Here is a 12,745-nt window from a genome sequence, read left to right on the forward strand (position 1 = left end):
CCACAAATCCAAATTATTGTGCACGGAGAGGGGCAGCCCCTGCACCCCCAGGAACCCCTGGGCTGGGAATTTCGGGGTGTCTCCTGCTGGGCTGAGGATGAGAATGCTGCACATGGCGATTCCTGGGAAAGACAGGCCCAGGGAAGTGGGATTTGAGGTCCAGCACTGCCTCAGAATCCAGAACAGATCCCAATCCCCTGTTCTCGTGCTGGAAAAGTGCTGCACGTTGCAGATGTTTGTGGATCCAAGGTGGATTTGCCTCAAGGAAAATCAACAGGAGACACTCTGACCAAATGGAATGGGTTTTCCTTGTCCTTTTCCCTTTCCTTTCTCCTTTTCCCTATTCTGATTCCTCTTCCCCTTTCCTTTCCTCCTTTTCCCTTCCTTTTCATCTCCCTCTTCCTCTTTCCTCATCCCCTTTCCTTTTTCCTTTTTCCTTTTTCCTTTTTCCTTTCTTCTTTTTCCTTTTCCCCTTCCCCTTTGCCTTCCTCCTCCTCTTCCTTTTTTCCTTTCTCCTTTCTCCCTTCCCATTCCCCTTCCTCTTCCTTTCCCCATTACCAACAGGGACGATTATTTTAATCAGGGGATTACTTTTAATCTGTTGTTTTAGAGGTTTCAGTTAATTCCTAATCCCTGGATAATCAGCAGCCAGCAATTGGATTGCAGAAAATTACAGGAGGAGCCAGGAATAAAAAGTCTGCACTCTCCAGGATGATAATAATGATAATAATAATAATAATAATAATAATAATAATAATAATAATAATAATAATAATAATAATAAAAAAAATAATAATGCCTGTTCCTCCACACAGGACCAGTGATTCCAAACAGGATTTCCCTTTTCTTGGGGGAATTTAAAATTGAAAATAACCATCTGTGTTCATCAGCCCTGGGACACATTGAGAGGCAAAGAGAAAAATGCCGACTTTAGGAGGAAAATCCGTGGAAAAAAGGGGATAATTTCCACCCTGGAGCCAGGAATCCCCCAGTTCAAGCTGTGGGATCTTCCCTGCCCACCCAGGGGTGGAACTGGAGCAGCTTTAGGGTCCCTCCCAACCCAGCCCATTCCAGGATCCCACATTCCTCAGCCCCTTTGTGAGCCTTGGAGCTGGAATTCGGGTTTGAGGAGCATTCTGAACAACCAGGAACAGCAGGAAAAAACCCCTTATTTTCATGGGGAAAGGCAAAAAACCCCCATTTCCACTCCTGCTCAGCTTGGGATCAGCCACTTCCAATTCCAACATCCCGTTCTGGGAATCTTGGGATCAGTTGGGAGTGCCGGGAATGAAGCTGCTCCTCCCTCCTTCCCTGTCCTTCCACACCAACCCCCGGGTGTCCAACAGCTTGGAGCAGGTTCCTGGGACCAAAACAATCCTATAAAACCCCCTCCTGCTCCACAGGCTCTCAGGGGGATTTTTTTTCAGCCTGATTTTGTGTTGTTGGTGGTTTTTTTCCCCCTGGTGTGACTGGATTTCATCCCTCCACAGCACTGCCCAGGCTGGAGCGGGTATAAAAATACCCAGCTCTTGCCAAAATATCCCAAACACCGTTTTTATGGGAGGAATATGGAATCCAGAGAGCCTCAGCTGGTGGAATCTGGCCCAGCTCCAGCAGCACCAGGGCGCTGATTTACACCAGGCAGGAATTTTCTCTGCCTGTTTAATTGATCCCAGTTTGCTCCACCATCATCATCATCATCTTTGGGGTTGTTTCATCACTGCTGTAGGATCAGGGATGGTTTGGAGCATGGACAGCTGTAGCCTGAAGTGGTTTAGTTTTCTGAAATTCTTTTCTTCCAGAGAATTTTCTGTAAATGGGAGAAATGTTTTTGTAACTTTGTTATTCATTCCTTTTCCTGGGAGAAAATTCTCTTTGATGTCCCTCTGCTCTGACCAATGGGAGTGAAGAGGTTTGCCCCTTTTTTTTTTTTTTTTTCCACCAATCAAATCGGCCTGTGTAAAATAGTATAAAAAGGAAACACATCCCCAAAAAGAAAAGAAAAAGTCATTTTCAAACTTCTAAATCTCAGAATCTGCGTCGTTGTGGTGTGAAAACAATGTCAGACAGCAGCAAATCCATCTCTCCCACAGGATCCTGCCCCATTCCAGGGGCTCTGAGGACACTTCCCACCCAGATTTCCACAGGGACAGCTCCAAACTGCTGCAATTGGGAATCTCCACTTTTTAAATTTCCCCCCCCCCCCCCCCCCCCCCGTGAAATCAATCTTTCCTTAATTGCTGCTCGTCTCCATCAAAATGATGAAGATGGGGTTTAAAAAAGAAAAAAAACCAACCCCAAAAGCTTTAATTTTTTACGAGGAGATTTTACAGCATTTCAGGAAATAATGACCTCAGCCAAGGGCAGACCTCACGGGATTGACGGACAGGAGGAGGAGGCCCTTAATTAGCGCAGTGATATAATTAATGAACTTCATGGCCGGCAGTGGCAGCAGCGGTGCCTGACTTCAGCGCAACCTGCGCTGCTGAGTAATGCTCAGATCAACACCTCCAGCCACCCCCGGGCTGCAGCTCTCCAGGGAAAACCTTTCCAGATCATTGCAACTAATTGAGGTAATGGAGAAATTGTTCTCCTGCCAAAATGCTCTTTTTTAAAAAATAAAACAAAATAATTTTTTTTTTCCGCTCTCCTCTCTTCTTTTGGGATGAGGATTATGAGAGAGCTCCTGGTTGGTGCTTAAAGGAGTTTTTGGGAGTTTAAAGGTTTTGGGAGCTCATCCTTGGGGTGCTGGTGGAGCCAAATTCCTGAGCTGTGCCCAAAGTCTGGGATTTACCCTTCAGCAGGAGCTCGGGAATTGCAGGGAGGGCAGGACTCAGCATTTCCAGCCCCTTTAAAGAAAAAAAAAAAAAAAAAAAAACCCATAAAAAAGTCACGGAGAGGAGCTGTTCCTACACAAAATAAATGGATCAATCTACAGAATTCAACGTGAGCCAGCAGTGTCCCGTTCCTGCAGGGAATGATCTGGACCAAGGAATGACCAAAAGTCCTCCATATTTCCTCCTCCATCTCTTCCGTCGCTGATTTATCCCCACCTGACATTTGCATTTACACCCCCGGAGCAGGTTCCGACAAGGACCTCGTTAAACGGAGCAATAAATCAGAGGAACTTTTCCCCGAGAGATGGAAATCTCTGCTGAGGCTCCCACTTGTAAAACCCCCCCTCGGCTCCACATCCCGAGATTTCCAGGGACAAAACCCCAGCCAGAGGGAAAACACGAATTTGGAGTTCTGGGAAAATGGAAAAGTCGTTTTTTTTCTCTATCCTTTCATTTTCTTCTCAGTAGAATCAGTTTCTTGCAGCTTGATTAATTTTTAATTGGATACTGAGACTGTCGCCTAAATTATAAAAGGGCGTGATTATAATAATGATAAAATTTAATTTTTAATTAAAAATTTAATTATAAAATTATAAAAATTGGAGACTGTCGCCTAAATTATAAAACTTTCTCCCAAGACCTACACAATAACAACTTGCTCCCTAAAAATCTGCAAGATAGGAAAGGAATGTTTGGTATTAGAATTACAAATATAGTTACAAAATCAGGGATTCAGGGATCTCCTCCAGACCACAGGAGCTCCAGAATCATTGGGATATCACACCCACATCCTGCCCAAATCAGGACAGGGATTTCTGAGGAGAGCTGGAATAAAACCCTTTTGGAGAAGATATTCAGAAAGCAGCCAGGTGCCAAAACAAAAGGGGAAAAAAAATCCAGTTAAATTTGGTGAAAGTGCAAAGCTGAGAGAAAAAAAACCCAAAAAACAAAACCAGTTTGGAAGCTGCAGCTTCAGCCCTGCCAAGTGAATAATTGTGGCATTTCCAATTTGTTTTTAAAATTTTCGAACCCCTCCTGAATCATCAAAATTTGGGGCCTGGATCTCTAAAAACGCCAACATTTGGGTTAAACCTCCCCAAAATCCTCAAAATTTGGGGTCTGAACCCCTGAAAACAGCAAAATTTGGGTTAAAACCCCCCAAATCCTCAAAATTTTGGTGCTGGATCCCTGAAATCAGCAAAATTTGGGTTCAAACCCCCCAAATCCTCAAAATTTGGGGTCTGAACCCCTGAAAACAGCAATATTTGGGTTCCTGAGCCCCCAGATCAGCTCGATGGCTGTGGAGAGCTTTTCCAGCCTGGGATTCTGTGCACGCCTCCCCCTCTCATTTCCCTGCAGGATGAATTCCTGGTTTAGGTCTCTGCTCAAGAGAATAAAACGGCAGAGGGGTCCCAGGGTGAGAAAATCGACTCCTCCGAATTTTTGCACCATTTTCCGTCGGTTTTTTGGATGGTTTTCCCGTGTTCCAGGTCAATCACCTTGGCAGTCACCACGGGAAGAGATTTCCTCTGCAGAAACCTGCAGGAGCCACCGAGAAGGAGGAAAATCCTGGAGAGGTGGAAGGGGAAGGAGCTTTTACCCTTTGGGGGTCCAGTCTGGGATGGTGGGGAGAGGATGGAGGGAATCTCCCCCTTAACCCCTGCAAAAACCCAGGGTTGGATTCAATTATTGATTTGATTATGAAAATTGATTCCATCAAACCCCCAGGAGGCTTTTTGGGCCGTGCAGAATTTCCTGGGATGTCTCTGCCTGTGCCTCTGCTCAAAGCACAGACAGGAGCTGAGAGAATTCCCTGGATTTTGGCCAAAAGGCTGGAATTCCCTGAGCTCATCCCACCAGGGAAGTGAATCCTCCTGCAGTGCTGGGATGAAAGGCCCAGGGGTCAGGGGGGAAGGTGAATCCCAATAAATCCCAGCAGCTGGGAGATTCCAGAGTCACCCCTGGGCTGGAGGAATGGGGCAGGGAAGAAAGGAGGAGTTCATCCCCTCACCCTCTGAGAGTGGCAGCTGCTCCCCCAGCTGAGGGCAGGGACATCAACTGCTCCCATCAGTCATCAGTCTTGGAGAGGGGAAAAAGGCCGGAAAAATCATATTGGGAGATGAGAGATGGAAAAAGATGAGTCTGGGGGAAAAGAGGAGTTCAGGGAAAAAGAGGAGCTTGGGGGAAAAGAAGAGTTCGGGAAACGGAAAAAGAGGAATTGGGGGGGAAAGAGGGTTTGAGAAATGGAAAAAGAGGAGTTTGGGGAATGGGGATGTTGTGTCCATAGGCACAGGGAGAGGCGGAGGGTGAGGATTGCCCACCTGGATTTCAGGGCTCTGCAATTCCCAAAAAAATGGTTCTGGGAACGTGGGATGTTCTTATTCCCACAGAAACTTTCACAGCAGGGTGGGGAAGGGCTCGGATACAGCACTGAGAGCCCCTCCCATGGGGACGCACGGGGCAGAGTCCCAAAAAACGGAGTTATCATTTCAGCAGGATGAGGGATGGACTCTGGAACATCACTGGACACCAACAGGTGAAATTCCTGTCTCCAGAATCCCACTGGAGCCTCCAGAGGGGCTGATCTTGTGCCCAGCACTGCCCTGCTCTCAGCTCCTCTGTTTGCACCACAGCAGCTCCCTCTCTCCTCATTTTCCTCAATAAAGTAAAATAATAATAATAAAAAAATATCAGAATGTTAAAAAATATTAAAAAAAAATCTCCCCTGTTAGAGATCTGTGTAAACAAACCATGAGACAATTTATTTCACCATTTCCAGGAATGACTTTCTCGTTTTCCCCTTTCCTATCTCTGGCCCAGCTCTAAAGAATCCAGTTTTGGAGAGTTGGATGTTCTGTGATTCATCCGTGGCTGCCCCCCAGATTAATGTGCTGTGAGAGTGAGAAGATAGAAATAATGAGGTGCTCGTTGATTTATTTGTGGCTGTTAATATTTGTTCACAATTCAGGCTCTTTTTTCACTTCAGTGCCTGTGAGTTGTTCGTAACCAGCTTGGGGTTTGTTGCAATAATAATTTTATTTTTTTTTTAAATGGATGTGTGACTGAGAAACTGGGAGAAAACATCTGATTGCACGAAATCCACTGTTGGATCTTTTGCTGCTTCCCAATCCCGGTGTGAGGCAACCACTGATCCCCAGGGCGCTGCTCCTGGTTTTGAGTTCTTGCTTCTCAGAATAAAATTCAGTTATTATTGTTTTCATATGACTTAGAAATGTGTTTATGGTCCTCACAAAAAAAAAAAAAAAACCAAAACAAAAAAACTCAGCAAATAAAGGCAAAAATTCCTGGTGGGATGAGGAAATAATGGCTGGGAAGAGGAAGAGGAGGAAAATGAAGCACGGTGGTCACTCAGTGTTGTCACCTCACCTTGATTTTGCCATTTTCCCTTTTCTCTGATTAAATTCACCTCCGAGGCTCAGCCTTTTCCGTGGCTCAGGCTGTGGTGAAGCCCTGCACTGTGAATTCCTTGCTTTGGTGCTTCTTATCCCAGTCCAGCTGGAAATTCCAGTGGGAGCAGCGAGTCCTGGGCGTGGATTTCTGCTGGACAAGGGGCGCCATGGAAATCTGCCTCCTGCCCCTGAACAATCCTTCGGCTCTCCGAGATTTTTTGTGGTTTAAACAACCCCTGGCAGCAGAAGTTGGTCAGGAGATTCCTTGTAGGAGATTCCTTGTTCTCCTCATCACAGGATCATGGAATGGTTTGGGTGGGAAGGGACCTAAAAGCCCCTCCAGTCCCACCCCCGGGAAAGGGACAAATTCCACCAAATGGCATTAAACTCAAAGGGATAAACGCGTGAAATTCAGGAAAATGCCCGAGCTCAGGGGATTGGAGCAGCCACCAGGCAGATTCTGCTGGAGATAAAAGGACAAGGAGCTGCTATCAGCACTTTAATCCTTTCCTTCCAGAGTGCCACTGTGCACTCTTGACCTGGGAGAGGAATGAATCCTGAAGGGGAATTGCAATCATTGCACTGAAATTGGAGTTCAGGGCTGCAAGGCGCTAATTTCCCTTCATCTCGTCCAAGCTGCTCGTGAAGGAACAAAACATCCCAAATAACACTTTGGTTTCCTGAAGGCTCCGTGAGACTGGGATCAGAATTCCGAGAATTCAGATTTCAGCTGCTCCCACAGCCTGGGGTTGGGGTGGCTTTGGGAGCTGCAGAGCTGGAATTTCCCAGCTGATCCTTAGCCACATCCCTGCTTCTCCCATCCATGGATTTCCACACCTCATCTCCACTTTGCCTGATTTTTTTTTTTCCTCTCAAAAGACATGGATCCCTTGCTTTGGAAATTGTCCTAAAAAAGATTCCACACTGCCCATCCCGTATCCCTGTCCCAGACCCCTCAGGATGGGCCAGTCCTGGCTCAGAGATCACCCAGAGCTGGTTTAAGCTGAGCTTTAACTGCAGCTGTGTCCAAAGCCCACCGAACAAAAGTGTCCTGTCTCCTTCGGGGTGAATTTCCAGGGAGGAGCTTTTCATTTCCTCTGCATCTAATTCTCAGGACTCGCTTCTCCTTAACAAAATCCAGCTTTAAAATAAAGATGTCTTACCCTGGGCTGGATGTTAAACCCAGAATAAAAGCTCCTGAAGGTATTGACAAGTGGATTTTGATGTTTTTATTAAGCTCTGTCTCTGCAGTAAAACTGATCCCTCTTGCTCGGGCCGCAGTTGTAAAAAGACTTTCAAGCCCTGCCCCAGGTTGGCTGCTCTGATGTGATTTTGGTGTGCTCATAAATCAAAGGAATTAATTGGGGACAAGCTGCACTAAGCAGGTCTGTCTGGGGAGGATGAGAGGGGGATTTTGGGGAGGGGGCTGAGCACTGAGGATGAAGATGTGTGCACAGCCCGGATTTCTGAGGGGCCAAAAAGGAAATGAATCGGTGGCTGGAGAGCTCCTGGTGATGCTCAGAGTGGTTTAATACCCTTCAGGGTGCTCTGAAACTCTCCTATTCAAGGTCTAATTAATGAATTTTGAAGAAAAATAGTGTCTTATGAGAAAGAGCTTTCAAAATTATAATATTTGTGTGAAAAGCAGATATGACCAGCTATGGACTTAATCATTTAATTAACCTAACATCATCTAAAAGTACTGACCCAAGAAAAAGAATAGAAAGAAAATACAAGTTGTCATAGCTTTTTTAGGCTGAATTACAAAACAAGCAGTCAAAAAGAATGCAGGAGTGAATATATCATGGTTGCCTTAAAAAAAAAATACAGAGCCTTTTAGGTGAAAAACTAGTTAAAATCGACAAGCACTGATGTCTGGAGTAAAAAAAAACAAACCCCAAAAGTCATTAAAATAATGTGGTACTGATAAATCATAGAGTCTGAAGTTGTCTCCAAGCTAAGTTTAGTCACTGCTTCACGCCAGAGTTTTTTTAACTGTCAGATTTTAGGACTCTGATGACGGGCACGATTCTCTACTGATTAGAACAAATACAAAAAATTATACAGAACACTGGGTTCAGGATGTGTTAAACTCCTTCCCTGTGCCTGACCCCTCTGGGAGCTGCGAGGAAGTCTGAGCTGGAACAGAGACTGCACAGAGCTGAGAATAAAGCAGAGATTTATTCCAAGGCTCCAGGATCCACCTGGGGCAGGACAAGAGCCTGGCCAGGGCTACAGCCAAGGGGGACCCAAAGTGGTCCCCAAATGGACAAAGGGTCCCCAGGGCTCAGCCTTGGCTCAGTTTGGCTCCATTTGCACCTTGGGGTTGAATTGTCCAAGGGCAGCTGCAGCTTGGGAGGTCCCATCCTTCTTGTTCCTCCCTGCAGCCACCCTTGGCTGTGCTTTGGGGCTGGAAGTTGTCCTTGGTGTCCATTGGGGAAAGGATTTGTTTTGTGTCCCTGCTGTGTGCAGAGAGCTCAGTGATGTCGCTGTTTGGGACACGAAAGAACAAACAGGCAGCAGTCAGCAGGAAAAGCTCTTTATTTTATTTCTCTGACTCCATCTATATCTACACTTTGACAAACAGCCCAAAGATTGGCTGCACAGGTCGCCACCTCTTCCACCTCCTTGGTGAACATCACCATCAATCATCTTTCTCCTCCCAGAGCAGAAATACGTAAATGAAATAGATAAGTTCTAAAAATACACATCGATTTCTTGAAGTTGCGTGAGAACAAAATGCAAACAGCGAAAAGCAAGGCAAACCTGAGGCAGCAGAGTGGCGCAGACTGTGAGCTCAGATCTGCCCCTCTGGGCACCACAGAACCTGAAAACACAAAAGATAAAACTTCAGGCATCACAAGCTCTCGCTGCCCTTCCATGCCCAGCTCCTCTTGGAGCGCAGGGGATGCTCCATCCGCTCGCTCTGAGCTCACATCCCACCACTAACACCTCGCTCCGGGGGCTGTTGGGAGGGATTTTCCTTCGCCAGCTGCTCCGTGGGCTGCAGGGATCCCATCCCTGTAACCAGAGCCCCGAATCCTGTGGGCAGGGAAGAGGGGACAGCGCCGGGGCTGAGGAAACTCTTTGTTAACCAACTGTCCGGGCCCTTCATCCCGGGACAGCTCCAGCGCCCTTCATTTCCTCTCCCTATTAAATGCTTATCCCTGGCGAGACGCGAGCAGCTGGATGGAGACAGGGAAAAGGGGAAAAGGGGAAAAGTTGGAGGCGCTGCTGGCCTCGGGGGATGCTCCTAAAAGGACACAATCCGCAGGGCTGGAGGGGAGGAACGGGATGGTCCAGCCGGCTCTGAACCCTCTGGCAGGGAATGCCATCCAATTTAACATCCAGCCTCCCAGAGGGGGGAAGAAAAGTCTGGATTTTCCGTGATTCTGGCATCAGCAAAAAGGAGGAAATGAGGGGAGTCATCAGCTCCCGATGACTTTGTTTTGTCTCGAGTTTTTCCCACTCCGTTATGGAATTCCTCTCTCCCTGCCCTAAAGGACAAACCTCCTTTACAGGAGGAGGGGATAAGGGACAAGGGACAGGGAATGAGCCCAGGACCGAGGCTTTTTGTGGGAATAACGCAGGGGGTGATTTCCCTGACTCACACGGGCTGGTTTTATCTTTCCCTCCAGCTGAAAATGAAAGTCTGCAAAAAATCAAACTCTGCCCCCATCACACCCTTGAAGATTCCCATTAATTCCTGTGGTTTAGGCACCCACAAGACTCATGGGGAAAACTCCTGAGCTCACCCTGGAGTTCCAGGTGGAATAATCCCTTATCTGATCCCCACATTCCTTGTGCTGCCCCTGGAGCCACAGGGGCTCCCAGCTTTGGATCTGCCAATCTTCCTCCAGGAAATAAAAGTGTTATTTGGAATGTTTTGTTCCTTTATAAGCAGGTTGGACAAGACTAAGGCATGAATTTTCTCCTCGGGGCCTTCCTTTGATCCCAAATCCTCCTCTCTGAGATGTCCTCACACGGTCTGGAAGGAGGAGACACCTCCGCCTGCCTCCCCGGGATATTCCAGGGGTGTTCAACCTCCCAGCCAAGCTGTGCTTGCACATTCCCTTCCTTTGATCCCTAAAATCCACTGCACTTCCACAGATCCACAGCATTCCCAGTCCCAGCCATCCTTGGGTCACTTTTCCTGGCGGCACAAGGAGGGATGAGCAGTCCCCACCTGCTGGGACATCACATTCTCCACCACAAAGCCAAATATCCACCAAATATCCACCAAATTCCTGGATGCTGCTCCAGGGAGAGCCGGGGAAGGAAAAGGACATTGTTTGTTTCTCTTCCCTCTCGCTCCTGCACTGGAAATTTTAAATTGGTTTATATGAGTCGCAGGCTAAGCCAAACATTTTAACTTGTCAATCACGGCGTGTTTGTTGACCTAAGATTGGCAGATACGGGAGACAGTTATTAGGGAAAAAAAAAAAATAAAAATGAGCCCAGTGGAAAAAACCTCTTTCCTTGGGCTTTGTTTCAGCTCCATCATCTTGGCATCAGCTCCCAGCCTTTCGTTCCCCCTTCCTCGGTGAAATAATGCTGTAAAAATAAACCCACACAATCAATTCATCTCCTCCAGCAGACACGTGTGTGTTTAATAATGTTTAACTTGTTTACTGCGGGGAGCTCACAACTCCTCACTCACTTTCCGCGACGGAACCCTCCTTTGGAGCTGGGGGAAGTTGAGGAGCTTTGACAGCTGCACTTCCCTGGGCTTTTAGTGGAAAGCATCTTTTCTTTGGGGGAAGGGAGCAGCTACTGCTGGGGAGCTCTTTGTGGGAGATTCGTGTAGATTTTCCTTTCCTTTCGCCATAAATTCCAGGGATAAGCAAAGGCCAAAATTCCAGGTCAAAGCAAGTGAGGGAAACCTCAGCTTTGGTGTCCACAGGACCTGCAGGTCCTGGATGTGGAAATCAGAGCAAAGAACTCCACTCCAGCATCGTCCTGGCCATGGATCCCTCAGCCAGGGAATCTGCTGGGAGCCCAGAACATCTCCCTGAGCTGCTCACAAACCTCTGCAAGGGCTGAACTCAGGACCACACCACAAAATCCAGAGTTTCCCTGATTTCCTTGCCTCCCAGCAGGACGGATCCGTGTTCTCCAGCCTGGATGGATCCCCCAGAAAAATGGGATAGACCCCCCCAAAATGCAGTTTAAAACTGCTGGAAATGAGAACACAACACTCCCAACAGCCCTTTCCTCCTTAAAACTGAGTTTTGGTGACCTTTGCAGTCTATTTAAACCCGGGGCCAGCAGCAGAGCTGGTGCAGAGCAGCTCCGTCAGAGTCAGCAAGGTTTGCACCAGCTGAAGATTCCCTCCCTCGAGCCTTCATTCCCAAATATTCCTGCTCCTGGCAGGCACTAAACCTGCATCAGAGCTGGGTGAAAGTCCACTGGGAATTCCCAGAAGTCAGAGAAATGTCGAGAAATGCCCAGAAATGCCCAAAATTGCCTCTCATTCTTGGGCTTGAGTGGAAGATGCCTCTCCAATTCCTGGTGTCTCCTGGATTGCTCCCATGGGATTGAGCAGCAGCGAAAACATTCCTTAAAAACCTCCAAGTCCTGGTGGAGAGAAGAGGGATGAGCCACCTCTGCCAGGGACCTGGGCAAGGAAATTCCAGCTGGGAAGAGCAGGGTGGTGAAGAGCACTGGTGGGGCTGCAGAGGGTCAAGGTTTGAGCTGCAGTAGAAGGCCTGAAGGTCACCTCAGAGGGAGAGGAGATGGGGCAAAATGGAATAAAAATAAATAAAGGAGCAGCACCAAATCTGGTTTTGCAATTCCCCTCATCCCTGGCATCTCTCTCTCCTCAGGAAGGGAATGTGGCAGTGCCAGCCCCATTCCCAGAGTGCCCAGCCGGGAAAATCCCGGGATTTGGGGAGGAGTGAACCCCACAAGAACGGGCTGAGCCCGCAGCAGCCGGGGCCGCTCCTTGGGAGGTTTATGGCATCTAATTAGGGCCATAAACATTTAGGGTCTGGCTGAGCCCCGGCCACTGGCTGATCCTTTTTCCCTACAAAATCCCTCATTTTCGAGCTGGGAATGAGAGCACTTGGAGCAAAGCTGCCACAGCAACCCTGATCCATCACCCCACGGGGGTATTTGTATTTTCTGCGTGGTGGACCGAGGGAAAAAAACACCTTCCCAGTTTGCTCCTGCAGCCCGGGGTGTGACAGGGATGGAATTTGGGAAGGAGAGTCAAACTCCTCCCTCAAGGAATTCATCCCCTGGGGAGAATTCCTGGATCAGTTCATCCCTGAGGTGATGGGATGCCAGCAGGGAATGTCATCTCAACAACATTTTAATGTCATTTAAATGTGCCAAAGATTCCACAAAACTCCAAGAAAGAAGTGGGACAAATCCTTCCCATTATCCCACCTGGGATAACGGCTTTGGAAGTTGATTTTGGAGCACAGGGGTTTGGGATTCGCTGCCCAGGTGTTTATGTGGATCCATAAAATCCCACCTGCTCCCGAAATCCAGGCC

Source organism: Sylvia atricapilla, chromosome 18 (assembly GCF_009819655.1).
Source record: "Sylvia atricapilla isolate bSylAtr1 chromosome 18, bSylAtr1.pri, whole genome shotgun sequence".
NCBI classification, from domain to species: Eukaryota; Metazoa; Chordata; class Aves; order Passeriformes; family Sylviidae; genus Sylvia; species Sylvia atricapilla.